Source organism: Bombyx mandarina, chromosome 15 (assembly GCF_030267445.1).
Source record: "Bombyx mandarina strain Sakado chromosome 15, ASM3026744v2".
NCBI lineage: Eukaryota > Metazoa > Arthropoda > Insecta > Lepidoptera > Bombycidae > Bombyx > Bombyx mandarina.
This window is the reverse complement of record NC_143221.1, coordinates 7529592-7551535: the sequence shown is the minus strand read 5'-3', so window position 1 is coordinate 7551535 and position 21944 is coordinate 7529592. Positions and strand designations below refer to the sequence as shown.

Genomic DNA, 21944 nt, shown 5'->3' with positions numbered 1-21944 from the left:
AGTCATTTCTTGCTAGAACTTTGGAGGATATAATTAGCGATTTGATGAATTTTTTGTTTACTTTATATTTCGTTGTCAAGTTCCAAATGTATTACATTCTTTGGTAATTTTTATAGTCGTAATTTCATAGTGTCGCTGAAGTTAGCGAGTGTCCTTTTATTTAGCAGTCATTATATCCACGTCTCAACGTATCCGTACGATAATATGTATAGTAATGGATTAAGTGCCCGCAACATTAACACAATAACCCACATCGAGTGCATTAAAATCATTCGGGAAATTGCTTTCAACAAACGAACGAAAAAAGCGATACCATGTTAAAAACTAACCGCTCTGTCGGTTTGTGGCAAACGTGCAAATAATGTTATTAGTACACCGATAATGTTCACTGATTCTAATGTCAGCTTATGTGACGGTATATGTATTAGTATGTATGTATGTACGTAATATTTTTATTCATTAAAATTATTCATATTTTATTTTCATTTAAATCATGCCCAGCAAAACTGCTTACGCAGTTTGACTGCGGGTAACTCGTTTTATATAAACATAGCTTATAAATTATTAAATTAGATTATATTAATACAATTAATTTACGTAAATGGTTACAACGTATTTATTTAGTGTATTTATTTCCACGTGCTTACTGAATATATTCAACATTTTAATTCAAAAGAAAGAATAGATAACTTTCGCCGCAGTGCATCCAGCTTGGCAATAACCCGAATCGCGTTACAAAGCGATGATGGTCTACTAATCCATCTATCTCTATTGTCTGAAATGTAGGTGGAAAGACTTCCATTTAAATATATGTTCGGTTAATTGTTGTACTCGTTCGTCTGAGCAGTAATTGTTTTCTTCGAGTCGTAGAGCTGACGCTCATTACGGTAGTAAATACAAGTTGTTATTTTCTGGCCGCCGCCGTTGGCGTTGTACATCATTAGGAACCAAAGTAATTGAATCTTGCACAAATAAAAACAGATCTAGCCGCACCGTGTGCAGTGTAATTTGAGATTTTCATCGCGTAGTTAATGAGTGAGCCAATGCGAATCAACATTAACTTTCACTGATGTACCGGCTCCGTAGATCTATCGACTTTTTGTTTATGAGAAACCGCAGGAAGTTGGATTAGAAGCCGTTTAATTTTTTTTTATGTACGTTTATTTTTAGTTTAGAACACTGGTTTTGCAATAAATAAATTGTTTAATCAATCAACTAAGGTGTTTACGAGTATTGCATTAATTATGCTGTTGGAATTAAATTGTGAATGAACAGATCTGAATAAAGAAGAAGAAATAAGCAGTGCCTTTGTACATAATTTTCCTATTACTCTGTACTGTGTCTTTTTTTCTGTGTATAAATAAATAAATAAATAAAAAACTGAATATCTTCAAACAAAACTACTTTTTGTTTGTGAGCTTCGATTTTGAAATGTAAGCAACCCGAAAATAAATAAAAAAGTGGATTAGGCATTCCACTGGATTTGATGGAAGTGTTTTTCTTTAATTTTTTGTATTTTTTACAAATCGGATCTTACTCAGATATGTACATATTAGAAGGTTGTCGGGTGACCCGAACCGGAGCAATTTGAAGCCTTCGCACTTACACTGACAACGCCAAATACACGTGGGCTAGCGCATCTCCCCACTTTCACAGTTCAACACAAGCCATCAATAACAGTCATCCCACAGCAAGACCATATCGTAATCTAAACAGGTCCACTTTAATGTACTCCCTGCGCTTCTTGCTTTTACCGCACGCACCCTGTCTCATTATGTCGCTATAGTCTATCGTGGCCCACGACCGAATCTTCAACACTTGAGGTCTAACATCTCCGCCGTGGAAGCTCTGCACTCTTCGGATTACCGCCGACTTCGAGAAGCACTGGTACTTGTAAGCTCATTTCAGCACAGAAAAAGCTAGCTTACTAGCACGGCCTCCGGCTTTGGAGGGACATGATGTACTGTTACTATAGAATAAATTCGACTGAAAAACCTGAATTGCCCTAACAACATTTACATATGCACGTAAACATATAAGATAAACTTGCCTATATTCTATATTCCGAACTATAATATTGTCAACATCGATCTATCGAGCAATATAACCTGCTCGTATTTAGATTTTCTTTTTATCGTTTCTTCAAACTTATATTTTTTTTCCCTTTTCAACTACGAAAATGGTTATTATTTTAGGTAAGGTATGCTTGTGCGCGCTTTTGGTTGGTAGCTATAAACCCCGCAGTGTTATAAAACTGATTATAAAACTTATAACACGATTAGTTCAGCGCGTATGTAAATTTTTCATTTACCTCATGATGAGAATGAAAAGGAATTTATAAGAAAATTAAAATGGGTTGTACATGAATTTGAGTCAAAAAAACAAACAGTAAATTACCTGTGATTTTAATATTTTGTTGTTTTTTACAACAACTAAAAATATAAATTTGTCACGATGTTAGATCGTCGATTAGAAGCAGGGGCTCACAAGCACTGCACTAGAAAATTACTGCGTTCGGCTTGGGGCGCTTTATTGAAAATTCGATCTATCTCCTATCGAGAAGGGAAGATGGTATAGTCTGATTATGGTGCTTGCGCCTGCGCAGTAAGGTCGATGTTTGTTTATCGTGATCATGTGCAGGAGTCCGTTATCCGGCGTCAGGTTACAGCCACGTCTATATAAGACCGTGGCGTCTTCTTCACAATTTCATTCGGTTTGAGACGCTCGGCTGGTTGCGTGGTCCCATGTCACGCGGCTCAGTGTCAGTAGCGAACGTTCGTGCCGGTTAAGCGAGCATCCGTAATTCATTTCCCCTCTAGTTCGTTCCTAGTGCCCGCTGTTAAGTTCTCGGGGACTTGATTCAGTTACTAGTGAAACTCTGAACATTTTCTCGTGCGGTAGTTGCAGACGTAAGGTGGTTGAACTCAGGTGAGTCTTCCTGCTTATTAACTCGAAAAAATTATCTAAATAATACTTATTTAGCGTCATTTGTGTATATACATATACATATTGTTTGGTAGTATGTTACCTTGAACTAAGCTTTATTAGTTTCAAATAAATGACTAATTATTTTAAATGAAAGCAAAAGCATATAATTTTATAAAGGTAACGTTATTATAAGGTTCTTGTTCTGGGTACGTCAAATTTCCCACCTTGGCTACCTTTTGAGGATCTACTGGAGGAGATTCAATTTTGAAATAGGCTGCAGTTTATTTAATTGACATTTTATGACACTTATTTTTAGTTGATTAATAAAAAAAGTATTTTACTGGTCCAATAATTAATTGTTGTTAAGATTAGTACAATTTCATAACAAAAACACAGGTTTATATACAAGCAAACATTTTTTGGCAAAAACGGTTGTTAATTGTTACTTAAATGAAAGAGTGTTTAATCTAATTTTGCTTTGCAGTCGGATAATGCGACCTGGTAGAGAAAAATGTTCACAGCTATTTTTCTCACCAGTTAACGGTTTAATTTGACTGTTCAAAACACACAGAAGCTTAAATTGGTTATTAGTGTAAATTGTTTCAAGTTTTTTTTTTTTTTATTGCCCTTGTAGGCAGACGAGCATACAGCCCAGCTGATGGTGAGTGGTTAACGTCGCCCATGTTAATATAAATAATATAACTTCTCGAAAACCCCTCGAATTGTTGTTGAGGTATAAAATTAGCTTGTCACGTTTTCTATCAAGATTAAACTCCATGAGGGGTACGTAATAAGCGTAATGACGAAATTACTGGGACGCTGTCGTTCGACTTTTATTCGCTCTATGTTCAGACCAACCCTAGGTAAACTGAGGTATTGGAGAGATTACTGTCATTACCGAGGAATAGATGAAGGTCCCGTTCGAAGGTATAACCTGCAATTGCGTGAGAAAGTCTTGTTTTATTTAAATTTTTAATCCAAATAAAACGTATTGAGTTCTGTTCTTATTTATTTGATATTAAAGTTACATGCAATAATATTGTTTGACTAAAAATAGCGTGTCACAGAATAAAGCAAACATTTATGTTATTCACAGTATGGAAATAATGCGATGCCATTCATGATTTAACAGAACATGAATTGTCTCATTCTTTGTTATAGTTGAGTCGACTATTATCAAAGCCGGCAATGTGACTTTTTTACAATTATTGGTAAATCAGAAAAACGAATTATTGACTTGGTATTCCATTGGCAGTCACAAAACTCTTCTGAACGGCATCTTAGATAAATAACAGGTTAAGTATTAACCTTTATTTAATGCAGGTTTTGAACCGTATTCTTTGAAGGAGACGATTATATTCAAATCAATCTGTATTGACATATCAATAACATTTTTTTATCCAAATTCACAGATTGCCACCTTTGATAATAGACGACTCAGTTAACGACTTTGACTACGGAGCCCGGAGACTTGGGTTCGAATTCACATCTAATAAGTTTGTTCTTTGTGTTGGTGGTTTCATATTTATATGTTTAAATGTATCAATCAGTAAAGCAAGAAAGAAAAACAAGAAGTAAAAGTAAGAATCGGTATCTGGTTCTCACAGTACAGAGAGTCCTAATTGACTGTGTTTAACTTATCCCTGATTTTTCATTATTTATTTATACGTCACTATTATAAGTCTCGTACTACATCACTAATTAAAATCCTCTGTACTCGGAAATAGCATTATCATTGTGTTCTAAGCTATGTTTAAAAGAACAGCATAAAATAATTTGTGTCTTTTGTTTTTTTTTTTCGAAAATGGTGTTAAAAATTGTCCATGCCGGTATTCAATCAATGCGATCAAAAACAAAAGACAATGGTAATAAATATTCTAATAGATGAGAGCTTAACAAACTATTAAAAAACTCTCTCCTTTCTAAGTTGAAGTTTTATTCAAATTAATCGAAGTATTGGAAAATTTGAATTGAATCTATAATAGAGATTTTAGTATAAAATTAAAAGTAGCGATAGTAAAATTTAAATGATATTTTATTCCGCATTTTGCTAATTTCTCCACATTTAAATACCATCATTTTTTGGTTGAATCTAGTTTCAGCTATAGACAATTGATTCTGATATGTGTTCCGATTTCCATTTTGTCTTTTGTTTAAGGAGGTCTCAATGCGTTTAATGCACTAAATTAAATATATATATGAGATTAATTAAATATTACGAAAGATGTACTTCCTTTTTCAAAAGTTGAAGCCTTTGACTGGACTTTATGCCTCTAATTATGAGGTCTCTAATCTAAGCAATAAAAAAAAAAGTTGAGAATCTTGTAATCATATTGGAGAGTCGTGATGAATTTTTTGGTAAATTTCTCCAATTTTATTTTTCGAGCTTTCATTTCTTCATTTGAAATTATTTGCAAGAGAGAACAATTTATCTTCGTTCCGCAGCAATCACGTATTAGATAAACAGTTTGAAAACAAACAATCAGTAGTGAGTTCGAAATGATTGATGCATCATAAATCAAAAGTTCGTACCGCCTCGGGCCAAGTTTGATGGTCACTTGTTAATGTTCGGACTCGAACTTTTAAGTGTAGTAGTTATCATTTTGAACTTTGAATTTCGTTTAAAATTAGAATAAGTTTCATTGAGTGAATTTATTGTGACGTTTGAAGTTTCAAAGTTTGTTTTTGAAAGTTACTTTACAGATTCACAATTTAAATTGTCTTCTGTCTCCACTGTAAAGTTTTTTTAAATTAAAACGTCTTTTACGGTTTAATCTCGGGTTTGTGATTTTAATTTTATAATTTTATAGTTTCCGAAGTTTATAAAACTTTACAGTTCTCGTGGTCACGGAGGACGTAAAGTAACTAAATGACATAGACATATAATAATATTGTGGTTGGTCGCAAATAGAAAGAACCAATACTATTTTGAGGTGCCCGACCTTGTTGTCGGGTAATTTCATCTTCACGATATGATTTCTGGTGTTTTATTAATGCAGTTATTAAAGTCACAGATCGAGCAGCATAAAATTCTGAAAACTATCGAATTATATGTTGGTTTTAATTGAGAAATTTTAAGATTTTAACTGTTTACCAAGAGTTGTTTTCCGAACACCTTAATTAAAGGGTTCACTTAAATGAAACACCATTTTATAATTATATTTCGTATCGACAATTTTTTTTACGACAATTTTTATAGGATTCAAAGATCATTTCTATGATTACTTTTAACTTTGGTCGAAAGCGTTTTTAAAACTTTAATGTTTTAGTTTCATTGCGCTTTAATAGCACTGTCTGCAGGTATAACGATTATGTGGAACAGCTTAAATCTCTAATTTTATGGTAAGAGTTTGCGTGCAGAATAATAAAGAAAATAATTATAAAGATTTTATGTCTAGACGGACTTACTCCCTAATTTCTATAGTATAATAAAAGAAGAACCTTTAAAAATCTTAACAATTAGGGGCACATTGAATTTGAAATACGTACTAGACAAATGTTCACGAATGACTTCCACGGTAAAGGAATAACATCGTGTAGTAAAAATCGAACCCGCAAAATTTTTATTTGCGTAATTACTGGAGGCAGGGTCTTCCGAGTCTGCACGGGTAGTGGTACCTACCTATTTTTGCGGTGAAGCAATAATGCGCTTCTGTTTGGAGTGTGGGGCAGCCGTTGTACTTTACAAAACTGGGACTTGGAACTCATGTCTCAAGATGGGCGGCGGAATTTACGTGGTAGCTGTCTATGGGCTCCGACGATCACTCAGCGCCAGGTGGGCCGTGAGCTCGTTCAACCATCTAAGCAATATTTTTTTTAAAAAAAAACCATGTTAAATAAATAAAAATAATGGCATATTTATTACTCAATTAAAATAAGTTGAACAAATAATGCAAATCCATAAAGCTATAATTGGCCCGTACAATCACCCGGTGTGTTGTAAGGCGTTACAGAGACCCAAATGATAACCACTCGCGTGGGCATAACCAGTTGGCAAGTTTTTTGCGCTCAAGTGCAAGTGACCTTGACCGTCGGCCCGCCCAATTCATTGGTCGGCCCACATATTCGTCATGTGTTTTAATAGTATGTAATATTGATATCGTTGTACAATATTTATTTATTATAGGATCTAAAGCAGGGGCTCCCAAACTTATTTTGTCTACCTTTCCGTATATATTATTTTTTAGTGCCCCCATTTTTAAAAACTACTATAGCGAGAGCTCAGTCGGTGTCTAAGAGTGCTCTAAGATGAAATTACAAATCGCCTCCCTAGTCTCTACCCAACGCCCCCCATTTTTTTTCTGAATCTCTTACCGCCCCCCTTTAGGCCTGCAGCGCCCACAAGGGGGCGTTATCACCCACTTTGGGAAAAGCTGATCTAAAGGTAAGAGAGAAGAAGAGAGACAAACGTATTCGGGTCATTGTCCCTTGGTGAGCGCATATCTAAATTAGACGCCTCAAAATGTTTATTTTGCATTTATTTCCATTATAGATGGACCTCCTGATTTTGCTAGTATTGTTTTTTTTTTGCAAATTCTTAAATTTGTTTGTGATTGCTAATTTTCGGGTAACGTGATGTTTCATTTAATTTATTAATTAATAATAAATTTGATCGCAGATAAGAACCAAAGTCGTGGATTTCCATTTGTTCCCCATTATAGACTCACTGATGAATATTCGTGGAATATGCATTTACATCAATAGATTTTACCAACAACCAGACAAATCTAGCTTGAAGCTCTGTCTAAACCGAAACAGTGAGACAAGTTAAGAAAAGTCGGAGTGAAAGTTTTATATATGTAGAAGTGATACCAAATATAGACAGGTATTATCTCCTATATACAAATATATAAGATGTCTCAATCTATTCACATTTCTATATACTGTCGAATCCAACAACATTTGTGATGCATATTGGTAATATAATTGCGGAGGCATGCGCGATGCAGGAACGCGCCGCCAGTACTTTCCCCCGACCCAGTGCCCTCGTCGACTCGACCCACAATCTCACAATTCCGTAATGTCTCACATTTTATTTGAGATTTGCCGAGGCTCATTACACGTACAATTTTACAGTTACATCTAATCACTCGCATGACCATCATAACACGTCAGCTACCGAATGACCCGCGCTACGTGACTAGCAAAAAAAAAAGCACAATAGCGCGATCGATGTGGAAGTAACATTTAACATTGCCATTGAACTTGAATCCGTTGGAACTTTCTGTAAAAAAATCGTCACGTTTTTAGTACGTATTGACAAAGGTGAATCAAACGAATTAGCTCACTCGGTATCTAGTCAACTTTTATGTTTTTTTTTGTATACACAATATAGAAATCCATGGAAAAGCTATTGAACTTTGTTTAGAACGCGAAGCTGTAAGAAATTATTGTGACACGTAAAAAATAGAAAAGATTACGTGTCACGAGTGTTTTTCATTACGATTTAATAATAACAATTGCTAATAAAATCTGCAAAAGTAATCCAATATTATTGTTCCTCCTGCACTAATGTCTGTATGGCTGATCGCTGGAAATTACATTATTCTAGTTTCATTATTCGATTGTAATGTTCGTCGTAGCGAAATAGATTATAAATAAGATAGACGTAATAGACCTCGGGGAGGGCCAACACGACAGCTCACGTGCGAGGCGCATCTCAGCCGAATGTGCTTCTTCGCTCTAATAGCCGTGTAATTCAATCGTATGAAAAATAAAATGGTTTCTTTTGCGGCAAATAAATGGACGCCGGTGATTGCGTCCAGTAGGATAGCATGACCTCGGGTATTACCGTAAGTCAAATTGGTTTTGTCTTTTAGCAGTATGAATCCCGAGTGTAATTGCATTTTGCCGTGATTTAGTCGACTGTAAAGTATATGCTTTATAACCGCACTGGATAACAGAAGTACAGTTTTATTATTATAAAGAAATTAATGACTTCCTTTATATCAGATATTTATATTATTATAAAATGCACTTTAGTTGTTACATTATCGGATTCAGTTATTAGTAGTCGGATTATTTTTACTGGTGGTAGGACCTCTTGTGATCCGTGTGGGTAGGTACTACCACCCTGCCTATTTCTGCCGTGAAGCAGTAATGCGTTTCGGTTTGAAGGGTGGGGCAGCCGTTGTTACTATACTAGACCTTAGAACTTATATCTCAAGGTGGGTGGCGCATTTACGTTGTAGATATCTATGGGCTCCAGTAACCACTTAACACCAGGTGGGCTGTGAGCTCGTCCACCCATCTAAGCAATAAAAAAAAAGTTTCTAAACTAAAGTCTATACAAATGAAATAAGAGATAATTTGCAAGTTTTTTTTTTAAATAAACCTCAAGTTTCAGTGCACTTCATTAAAGTGATTGGCAATGCTATAAATAACGACATTTTTTCTTTAATTTTCTTGTTAGCTCTAAAGATGCGTGTGAGAACTTGCACCATTTGATCAAACATTAGCTCTTCGTGATAAAAGTTTATATTAAGCATCGTAAAACTCGATTATAGAACTTGAAATGCGAGATTGCCCGATAATGAGCGATTAACCCGGAGTGCGAGTTCGGCGTGCATTTATTTCTGTGACTGATATAATCGCTCGCAGAGGCGTTGAGAGCATTATCGTGGTCATCTTATTTTGACGACCAACTCAGTAACTACAGTTAGACAAAATTTTTCACATTCCGTTCTATTCGTAAACGCAACGAGCACTAACCGGCGACGTGGGTGTGCCGCGAGAACAAAGGTTGACATAAATTTTGTACGCGTAAAGAAATTTTTGTACAAGTCTATGAGAATTGATGTACTCAGGTTTCGATTTAGTCCAATTAAGCACAACTAAAGTTAAATGATCGAAGGTTTACTGCTTTTGTTTGAGCGAAGCATTTACTAATACATATGTATTTTCATAGTACCACGTCGAACGTTTATAATTTATAGTAATTTATAATAATTTATTTATTTATCTCTTAAAGGTATAGTACAAATACAAATGGAAATTAAGCTTATAATATATTTTGTAAGCCTTTGAAAGAGCTGAAGTCTGTACTAGGTTCAAAGACCTGTATTACTGATCTCCAGGCTCCGTTTGATCTCCAGAACGTTGATTTGTATCTTTGGTTGGTTCAAATAATACCTTGAGACATTAAGTCGAAATCGTAGTTGCATTCTGTATGGGCTCTCCAACGCTCTCTAACAGGAACGCACGAATGCTCCGCATCAGCAATACATAGATAAGATGCAGGAGTATGGACTGGTTCTCCCGGATTAGCTCTCGGTGATTTTAGGATCCTCAAGCACCGGTCACCGAAAGTTCAACGAGTGAACTGACCTATGGACATAGTCCACTGATTTTCTCACCGGATCTTCTTAGTGGGTCGCGATTCCGATCCGGTGGTAGATTTTGCGAAGCACTGCTCTTGCTAGGGTTAGTGTTAGCAAATTCTCTCAGGTTGAGCCCGTGAGCTCACCTACCCATCCGGGCATAGCTGGAATAACCTCTTAGGATTCCAGCGAATAGGTAGGGAAAAATGGACAGGTAACATCACCAATACAAATATTCCGCATATTATTTTATTCAGTACGATTATCATTACACAATGTAATTAATACCTTTATCACGAAAGTCGTTTGTAAACGTGCTAGGCGCATACAGTAAAAGCTTCTTATTCACACGCGTTTTCACTATTCGCAGATTTAAAAAAATGCGACCCAATTCCTATGTTCGCGGCTAAAGATTTCCAATTGTTAAAGATTCGTGGATCTAATTGGTACATCAGTACATATACATTGATAAAAAGGATTCCAATATGTAGGTATCTCACCGAATATCCTTTGTAAACGCGCTTTTTCATGCTCACGGTTTCTGAATTCGAGGCATATTCATGGAGCATATTTACTTTTTTTATCTATTGCTTACGTGTGTGGACGAGCTCACAACCCACCTGGTGTTAAATGGTTACTGGAGCCCATAGACATCTACAACGTAAATGCGCCACCCACCTTGAGATATAAGTTCTAAGGTCTCAAGTATAGTTACTTGAGTCAAAGTATTAGGAATGTAACGGGTTTTCTTTGAAAAGAGCTGTACGAGCCACGAATGTTACTTTCACTGACAGATCGGATCGCGTAGTCAGAGGAACATGGTGCATTATGAGCAGCAATGAATTCGGCATGCAGTGTCCCCGGCGAAGCGCATGCGCGGTCTTCGCACGTTTCCGTTTTGACCTACTCACGTGATAAATGAGTGAGAAAGTGCATAAGACGGAGCTTCAGCTCGGTTATTGTGTATGTATGTATGCGCGCATATTGTAAAGTTTGCATGCCCGTAGTGAAAGTGATATTTCCTTTTTTGTGACAAAACGCAAAAGCTGCGGTGTCTGATCTTGAGATTTCAGAGGGATTCTCAATTATATTGTGTGACGGATGTGTCACCAACCAAAATAAAACGCTTGACTGATTCGCGACAGAACCGTGCAAGATGGTCCATCGATGGAAATTCACAAAATGACGAGTAATTCCAAAAATTGATTAATTTAGTTTGAGTATCATTGTGGGGGTCACACCTGGAAAAATTAGTATCGACAGTAAGACTTGATATCCGTCGTCACAGTTTTGTTCTTCGCTGTTGCGTTTATGATAGAGTAGCAGTTGAGAACATCATAAACTAGTGTTGTTGGAAACTTATTTTCATCTCACTTCACCTTTACTAGATACATTGAGCGGCTTTATAGCTTTATAGATTTTATGATCAGAAATGAAAATGAGGTTGGTAAGAAAATGTTAACTATGAATGTGGAAGGATATAGAGGAAGAGGTAGAACTAAGAAAAAATGAATGGATTGCGTGAAAGACGATATGGGTAAGAGGGGAGTGAGCGAAGAAATGGTATATGATAGAGGAGTATGGAAGGAGAAAATATGTTGCGCCGACCCCAGGTAGCTGGGAGAAGGGCAGGATAATGATGATAAGAAATGATCCCTGTTTATTATAGTAAAAAAAAAACTTGTTCAACTATTGAATTGTTGATCGAATTCCTACCAAAAACATAACTTTTTGAATTAAATCGAAATAATGGCTTTACAAATACGTCAGATAATATTTCAGTGCTTAGAGCGAACGCTCTTTAAGTCGTTATTAATTATGTGCTGATCATGTGTCTATTGAGTCGGTTCGGATGTCATTGATGATTTGTTTTCAAAAGTTTCTCTTAGAGTGGAGTAGTGTGACGCTCACACGACGTTAGACGAGAATCACTCGGGCGTGGCGCTTGGGAATCGTGCCGACATTGCCTTCCTATAATTGAGACAGTGGTATTTCATTCAAAAACTTCCGTATTACAAGTTATTAAGGTTGAATTCTCTGTTGGCTATCAGCAAAATATTATTAGTGTAGTGTTGAAGCGTAACCATTAGACGCTTAGTGATCGATCAAGATATGTAGGCTACTGGGAATAGAATAATGAATGATGAACGTTTTTCGTATTTTGATAGATAGCTAAATGTTGTTAAAATACACAGAAGGAAGGTTCTGTTTGTATTTTTGGGTCAAAAAAATTAATGTGTGCATTAATCATCACGTGAACAGTTTAGGGCAATTAGCGTACGAAGTTCAAATAAATTGTACTATACAGTTGAGATTAACACCTCATGTCTTCAGTTTGGCGGCATTCACATCGTGTTATGGAGTATACACTGGTAACCACTTAATACTGGCAAGACAATAAATTTTTTTTTTATTGCTTAGCTGTACGAGCTCACAGCCCACCTGGTGTTAAGTGGTAGCTGGAGCCCATAGACATCTACATCGTAAATGCGCCACCCACCTTGAGATATAAGTTCTAAGGTCTCAGTATAGTTACAACGGCTGCCCCACCCTTCAAACCGAAACGCATTATTGCTTCAGAGCAGAAATAGGTAGAGCGGTGGTATCTACCCGTGCGGACTCACAAGAGGTCCTACCACCAGTAATTACGCAAATTATAATTTTGCGGGTTTGATTTTTATAACACGATGTTGTTCCTTCATCGTGAAAATCAATCGTGAACATTTGTTAAGTACGTATTTCATTAGAAAAATCGGTACCCGCCTGCGGGATTCGAACACCGGTGCATCGCTCGATAAAAATGCACAGGACGTCTTATCCTTTAGGCAACAACGACAAAACTTAATACCGGCAAGAAAATAAATGCTTTCTCAACATAATTGTTTACTATATCCTTACACTCGTCCGCGCTGTTGATTCTTTCTTTTGTGAATCAGGCTTTAGATTTATAAATCGCGAGTCTATGCCCCGGTGCAAGCCGCGGAGATTTCTATCAATGTTCCTTGTCTCGGCGTGCGGTCTGATTCGATACTTCGCTTATTTATTACATAATAATTGCGGAGACTTCGTGCGCTCAGGTCGCCGAACCCACCGCTCTCGACCGTACCTTAGGCTTAGGGTTAGATAAAACGATTTTATAGAAAACAAATTGTTGGTTTAAGTTCAGGACACGATGTAGAACAAAGTATACGACCGGTTGTTTTTGTTTTAAAAGAACGAATGCTTGTTTTGTTTCAAGGATAGAATCGACGGTGGTACCTATATAATTGAGCTGGTTTCCAATAACCATAACATTACAGTAGCTTTAAAACACAATAGGACTAGATTGGATGAGACGACAATATTCACGCTGTCAACGACCGGGCCAAAGCCGCGTGGTGCGATCGTTGATTGTTTGAAAACAATCGAACCACGGGTATTATTACCCCTATCCTAGAAACCATATGAAATGACACTGCTTATTTTTTTTTATCTCATACCTATTTCACAATGAGAATTTTGCTGTTGAACTAAACAGGAAAATCCGGAAAATTTGTATTTTTAGGACTATTATAAACCTGTTTGTTCATTTTATTTATTTATTCGCGCACAGCTCTGTAATTACTGGACGAATTGTTATGATGCATTGACAGGTAGACAGAGATTATAGGATTATTATCTATCTATCTAAGCCCGCCGCACCAACATCTATATTCTCAAGCAGTTAAAAATAGAAAAGACTCAACGTCTATCCACAACCTGCCTACAAAGAATATTGTGGTATTTTGGTCATGTTGCACGCAGGGATAGCAGTAATGTGGAACACCTTGTGGTGACCGGTAAAATCGAGGTAAAAAGGCCTAGGGGTAGAGGTCCCAAATGATGGTCGGATCAAATAGCAGAGGAAGCAAAAATACCTGTCAGGGATGCACTCCCCCAAGCTACAGAACGGGATCGATAGAGACAGCTAGTTGACGGAATCAAACGGAGTCACGATCCTCAGCAATGAGGGACCGATTAAAGAGAGAGAATCTAAGCTAATCTAAGATTTACACTTTTGCGAAATTCTTACGTTACGGACGTTTTTCCCGGTTAGGGCACCCCTCCGCATCGTCCTATAAGGAACTTCGTTCCAAAAATTAAGTTATTATAAAAACATAATCAATTTAATAATCATGTACGTACATGCGCTACGCAATTTGCTACGAACAAGGCATTTTTATCGGTATTAAAGACATCAACGTGCGCATTCGATGTACATTACAGCCGTTTATGCTAACAGTATTCATAATTCAGCAATTTACGCTCACTACATAATAATAACATTAATACTATTATGGAAATAATATAGTAGCGTAGTTGTTGTCGTATAGACTAGCATTTACTGGTGTTTAGAGCATAAGAATACCTGCAAGAGTGTTTGCTACGATTCTACCGCAAATAAATTATGCGTTCCGACTTGAAGGACCGTACAGACCTCACGTATCAAGTTGTGAGGTTTATGGTCTCCGGTAACCATTTACTTCCAGGTCGGCCGTAAGTTTATCAATTTATTTACGCTATGAAAAATATAATTATCAGGATTGCTAATGTTTGCTATTGAAGAATATAAGTTTTGCTCTGTAAATGTTTCAGTTTTTTTTCCCAATTCCTGTGAAAATTACATAAACATAAAAGTTGATATTTTTAGCGGTACTCATCTCTGTATATGTATATAAAAAATTGAAATTAACTAATTTTACGGTATTGATTATATCCACGACTCTTGAAGAAAATACAAAGTTACAAAACTCAACAATTAAAAACATTATATGTATAATGTATTATTATGTTTATTTTTCATCGTTATTCTTCAAAAACAAAGTTTCAATTTTTTCGTTAAATACGTCACAGAAATTTGCTAACCCAATATAAAGCATTTTTGGATATCTGTGTAAAATGTAATTAAAAGATTCAAATTCAGTATAATGGCATATTGGAGATCCTGTTTTGTTTGGAGAAATGATAACGGGCCTGCTCCCATGTGAGGTTGAATAGAATCTAAGATTATGTCGAACAATCTACGTGATCATTATCGTAAATTATTATTTCGATAATACACTGACATTTTTCTGCCATTTTAGTTGATACAATTCATAGTGATGTGGCAGTGTGAGTTAATAAAATAATTTCCTCTAATACTAAAAAGAAAGATGCAATTGAATTCGTGAAAGATGAATATGTTTAAAATTAGAAGATTTCTGAGCTGAATATTAATTGCACAAGATGGCCTCTAAGGCTTATTGACGTCCTTAATTGTTTTTATCCGAGTAGAGGATATTTTTATTCTAGCCGTTCGAATTGAATAAAACTTTTATTTTTTATGGATTCTCTTAAATTAATTTATAGGAGGATAATAATAATTTATAGTAAGAGTTTCCCAAAAAATTTTTAAGGTTAAATTCGTCGATATTCAATAACATTTTTCAAAGCATTCACATAGCGTTGCTATGGTAGTATTCTTAAATAAACAATATAATTACTTCAGCTTTTTTTTAACCAACCCTTGATTTCTATTTAAGGGTGCGTTATACGTTAATATTATTTAATCTGAACTGTATTTCAATTTAAATGTATAGGCAATAACTAATTTTTATTTTACAAATAACTTTGTTTACTTTTAAAAGCTAAATCGAAAAAATATTATGTAAGTAATTTCACATACAATTACACGACAGTGAGATGTATAATAGAACAGAGCAACTGATATTTACACGGCTAACTATTGTGTACTCTATTACCGATAAAAGAATTGAAACCTCAACATTTTTTCTATCGGATTGTTCGTAATTGCGCTGCTACCTCTGTACACGGGCACGCTCGGTTCTAAAACATTCCCACAGATTAGCATAAGCCATAGAAACGAATGTATGTAACTGCATTAATGGGCGCGGGAACTCGATACAGTTAGCGGACACAATCACAGCGGCTTTTAATTACCGGAGGAAATTACGTCAAGATCGTGAAGTAACGGTAGACTATTAATATTTTATGTTTTTGTTGGTTTTAGGGCAAACGTTGGGCGTGAGACATTCACTATGAATGATAACACATTGGATGTTGCAATTGAGGCTTCCATTTTGTGTTATAGCTTGGCATGCGCATATCTGCCGCGAAACATTTTGGTGGGAGGGGTGCCAGAGATTTTATGCGATACAATTGAAACCTTGACCTTATGTTTCAAGGCTCATAGCGGCATTCATGTTGTGATGTCCTTTCGGGAAAATCCCTTAATACCAGATGAGCCGAGACTTAATCTATTCGTGCACAGAAAAAGTGTTAAGCAAACATTTTTTTTTAACTTTAGAATAGGTGTTTGCCGTTACGACTTCAAACTTTACTACATTATTCACGATAGAAAAACAAATCTAACAATTATATGTGACTCGTAATCTAAGTAACACGGACCGGTTCTTCTTTGTATTTTTAAAACGTCATCACTTTTACATGTTAAAAAGGAAAGATGGTTTATGTAGGTATATGTCTTGCTTGCGGTTGCGATGACTCACTTTTCTGTATTTATTATCGAGATGTAGAAGCGTGACCTAAAAAAGCATTTCATAAAACGACAGTAAAACGATTAGAATTACACTTTCGGTCGCACCTATTTATTTGGTGATAGTTGCTGTGAAGATACAAATTGGATAGATTCACAATTTTTTTTAATATGGGCTATTTAGTGACCATAGATAAGCTATTATTTTAATGCTATTCAGTTAAAAGTCATGTTTCTAGGCAGGCACTAACATTGGTGGTGTCTTTGGTCTTTCATAGTCACGTAACGCCATATAAGCTGTGCACACTATTGTCTATGCATAATAAAAAAGTTAAACGAACTATATTTAATAACATCTGACGCGTAAACTTCTTCTATACATATAATTTGTCTCCTAAAACTAATTGGAGATTATTAATTTTCTTTTTTCACCCGAAATACAGTAATTAGTAAAAAAAATTAATACGCGCTTATGTTTCTAAAAGGAAACAATATATCAGTGGGTCAGGTGTTCGCGTCATTCGATTCTGTTGAAAAAATACGATGTCTATTATGTCTTATCGATCGTGTTAGTGCATTAATTTTTATGGTTGATGGGATTCTGCTGTCTCCATAAAGATAAAGTCCCATTAAAGTATTGAAAACACTATACACGCTGGTGTGTTTCGCGAACAATTCACCAATGTCCATATACGTCGTGTTTCGTATTTATTACTTATTGAATTCATCATTGCATTCAATTTTTAATGAATACCAAATGCTTTCTAATACGCCCTATTGAGGTTGTTTAATTTATGTCTTTCAATACGAATGAACTGTGTATACTATTATGTATATTATTATGTGTATATTATTAATAATCCGTTTACAAGTGTACCCTATTTATAGTCTCCGGTGCTGTATTTATAATCTTTTTTTAGTTTTAATAATTAGGAGGCCGATGCTATTAAAAGAAAAAAATACCATGGATGTTGAGAAGTATCTTAGCAGTTATAAAACTGAATTATTTCAGAGTAAGGTTGAAATAATTAATTTGTTATTTTTGTAGATTTTCAGAGAATAGTGTTTATTTTAACTTTCTAATACAATTTCGAACTGCCGAGTAAGGAAAATGAAAATAGGACAATAAAGAAACATTACTAAGTCTGCCTTTTATAGATTTGAATGTGAACGCGAAACGCAGAAGGTACGAACTCATTATGTGTGTTTATGTTCCGGTTTGTGGATATTTTGTCCATCGGCGTGGGCTTAATACCGATTTTGAGTCACTACCAACGGTTTTTATGAGGTCGGCTCGTGGTTTTCCGACTATTTACCTCGGGAACCGTTATTTGCCGATTAGGTGCTGATTCACCGTGACTCCTTTACCTTAGTATAGCATTGCGAAGCCAATGTAATTGTTGCCTAAGTACGACAATTGATTAAATTAGTTTTTTAGTTAAAGGCTTAGTGTAGATTAAGTACTTTTCGATTTCAATTCGTTCATATTTATTTAAAAATTGATCAAACTATTCGATACCTAGTTTCTATGCCATAGTTTGGTATTGATACGGCACGTATCAGCCAATAGTTTCCTTGTTTGTTCAGCCTGTTGGTGCCGTACGTGTCTTCCATGTCTTCTCAAAGGTTGTTAACCTACTTCCCTTAATGCACTATTGTACGCAAACACTTTAATATAAGTTTACATCAAACATTGCACTCACGGACTCTGAATACGTACACTTTGAGCAATTACATTCCAAGCACAAACAACACGTGTATTCTAGTGATGTTTTATTAGAGAATGAGACAGGCATTATTTATTATAATAGTTCTGTTCATTCTGAACTATGTCAGACATATTTGTTGATATTTGTGTAATGGGTAGTTAAACTGAGCGGAGACGTCGTGTCGGGAGAGCCTGGATAGCCGCGGGAGTCTTCGAAAGAGCGGGAGGAATGCAGACGCAAGGTCATTGCGCCCAGCGCGGTCAAGCGCTTGCACCCCCGCCCCCACTAGCACCCCCCTCCCTCCCCGGTGCCATCTGCACCCACATTGTCTAGTGCGATCAGCTGCGCGGATAAAGGGGAACCGACAGAACCGAAGCGATAGAAACAATTTCAGTGCGATTTTTTTTTTCTCACGCATTTGCTGCGCACGATCGCCAACGGCGATGTTGTTGCCAGGTCTATGTTTATTAAGATCTGTACAAAGAGTAAAGATTCTGATGTCGTGTTGTGATTTATTCTGAACTCTAGCTGGTTAGTCCGAGTCTTGTCTCCTGCTTTGTGTTGTTTATAAAGGCATGAAACGAGTTTGACGTAAAACACATATTAAATAAACGGAAATTATTCATTGTTGAATGAAAGCATTTAGTGTTTGGAAAAGTATAGAATATTCTATACTTTATATATATATACCGTATATACACCGAAATAATTGAAACAAAATTGAGTATAGGACCCTAGTAGTCACGAATTGTATTAATTAATGTTCCGTTATAAGCGTTTGGCTTAGTATTAGTATTGTGTCGCATCAAAATATTTAGGAAATGCTAAATCAAATTTTACGATGCCATAAATTAGCAAAGTACATTACACGAATTTGATTATACAAAAGTCGATTGACTCTTTTAAACATCGAAACCTGTTTAAATACTTATCACGTATTCTAAATACTCATAAAGCCGACAACCGTTTCTTTGCAATAAAACAGCTATGTTACGTATCAGTAACAATTAGGTGAATGATGAATAATAACAACACTAATATTTGAATTCATTAACACCGATTCTTGATCGAGTTTTTAATACGAATAAAAAAAGCAAATACTGAATTAATTAACTCGTTTTCACTAACGCGTAATTAATGGAGTGTTAAATTTTGCGTGTCGTTCTCAACCGGCCTCCGGTTGTCGTATGTGAAGATGAATACGAGCGAATATCGCGTAATGATGCGAATACGGCGCCCGTTTATTGTGACGATCGGTTTTTGCATCAGATTAATGACTGCACATTATCCGGTAGATTCGACACGAGTACGCACAGTTCGCGTCATCTATATATTAATACGTGAAGCAAAAACTTTGTACCCCTTTTTACGAATATTGCGCGGACGGAGGAGTACGAAATATCTCACACTTATAGAGAATATAGAGAAGGAGTGCACAATGCTAATATTTTTTAAAAATAATCCATAAAAGATACTTTAAATCAATAAAGAAAATATTACACACACTACCATGTATTTGACACAACGCATACATAAAAATTAACTCTTTGTTTACTGTCAAATTGGAAAACTTTTGTTATTGTTTACAGTCTGTGGTCGAATTGAAAATACATTAATATTGTTTGTCTTTAATATTATTGATCTATAGTGCAGTTTTGGCGAATACTGTCATTATATTATTATCGAATTATAATAGTGTTTGACAATAGAACCATAATAATGTTTAAGCTTATAATTGTCGAATTTACTGAGACCTTAGAACTATATTTCAAGGTGTGTGGCGCATTTACGTTGTAGATGTCTATGGGCTCCAGTAACCACTTAACACCAGGTGGGCTATGAGCTCGTCCACACATCTAAGCAATAAAAAAAAAATAAAAAACAATTTCGACTACTGCGGGGCCACTAGTGAATATTAATGTACTAATAAGTATGTTTACGGACGATTTGTTAATCTCCATATTCAGCATGATACACATTCCGATTTGACAGCTCAATTTAGATCAAAGAAAGTGGTGTCGCTTTTAACACTTACGCCGTGTTGTCGAACGTTTTACGCTACATACATACATCTATATCTATATATTAATTAATACGTGAAGCAAAAACTTTGTATCCCTTTTTACGAAAATTGCGCGGACGGAGGAGTATGAAATTTTCCACACTTATACAGAATATAGAGAAAAAGTGCATAATGCTCATATTTTTTTAAATAATGCATATAAGATACATTAAATCAATAAAGAAAACATTACACACACTACATACCATGTATTTGACGCACACACGCATGCATACTATTTATTGTCAAACTTTTGTTCTTGAGGTCTGTTGTCAAATTGAGATTAAATATTGTTTGTCTTTGTTAATATTTTTATAGTGTAGTCTTGGTGAAATTTGTGATTATAGAAGTATAAAATACAATCATAATAGTGTACAAACTTACAATTTCAATTAATTATAGTCGAATTTCGACTACTGCGGGACCTCTAGTTTATTATTTACACATAACGGTTCGTATTACATTTTTTGACAATTCATTGACTCGTCACTTTCCTCTTGTACCTAATCATTACTACAGCTGTCGAGACGAATTCTATGCACAAATTTCAGTTTCGTGAAGTTAATTTTTTTCTTTTCCTTTGTTGCAGGGTTTGGTTCCTGAGTGACTTGTGAGATAAATCCTGTGTCTCTTCGGTAAGAATCATGCTTTATTTTCCCTTTTGAATTTATTAATTAAGCATTAAATAGTCATATAGTAAATAGGTTTTATTACTGGTGCTAGGACCTCTTGTGAGTCCGCACGGGTAGGTACCACCACCCTGCCTATTTCTGCCGTGAAGCAGTAATGCGTTTCGGTTTGAAGGGTGGGGCAGACGTTGTAACTGTACTGAGACCTTAGAACTTATATCTCAAGGTGGGTGGCGCATTTCCGTGGTAGATGTCTATGGGCTCCAGCTACCACTTAACACCAGGTGGGCTGTGAGCTCGTCTACCCATTTAAGCAATAAAAAAAAGGTTCCGAAAGCGTTTATGTGCGTATTAAAAAGATGCTCCTTAGTAATGTGTTGTTGTTATAAAAACGATATCAATTTATATGGAAGTAACAGTGTACATTGCTCTGACAAGCACATAAGAATAGTCAGCTTATTTCCAATACGTGGGAAAGCCGTGAACTGGTTGAGATTGTAGTTTTTGCTGTCGAGCATTACCGACGTAGTGTCGCTTAAACAAAACAAATGATTTAAGGCACAAACAGACGAATAAGCTGCCACGCTTTAAAATATTATATACTAGCTTTTGCCCGCGACTTCGTCTGCGTAGAATAGTTACTTTAGCATAACCCGATTTTGAAACATTCTTTATTGGTGCTCCGCTTGTGTTGGTCTTAGCGTGATGTTATATAGCCTATAGCCTTCCTCGATAAATTAGCTATCTAAATCTGAAATAATTTTTCCAATCGAACTAGTAGTT

The 21944-nt window shown here is 35.8% G+C and overlaps 1 protein-coding gene across 1 annotated transcript in view; it reads left to right on the top strand.

Annotated features, from left to right (window-relative positions):
• Positions 1-2699: 2699 nt before the first annotated feature.
• tyn (trynity) overlaps positions 2700-21944 on the top strand; it is a 74583-nt gene continuing 55338 nt past the window's right edge. The window contains exons 1-2 of the mRNA XM_028169590.2: positions 2700-2928; positions 21122-21167. The gene's annotated coding sequence lies outside the window, so the exon portion shown is untranslated. The remainder of the gene's footprint in view (positions 2929-21121; positions 21168-21944) is intronic.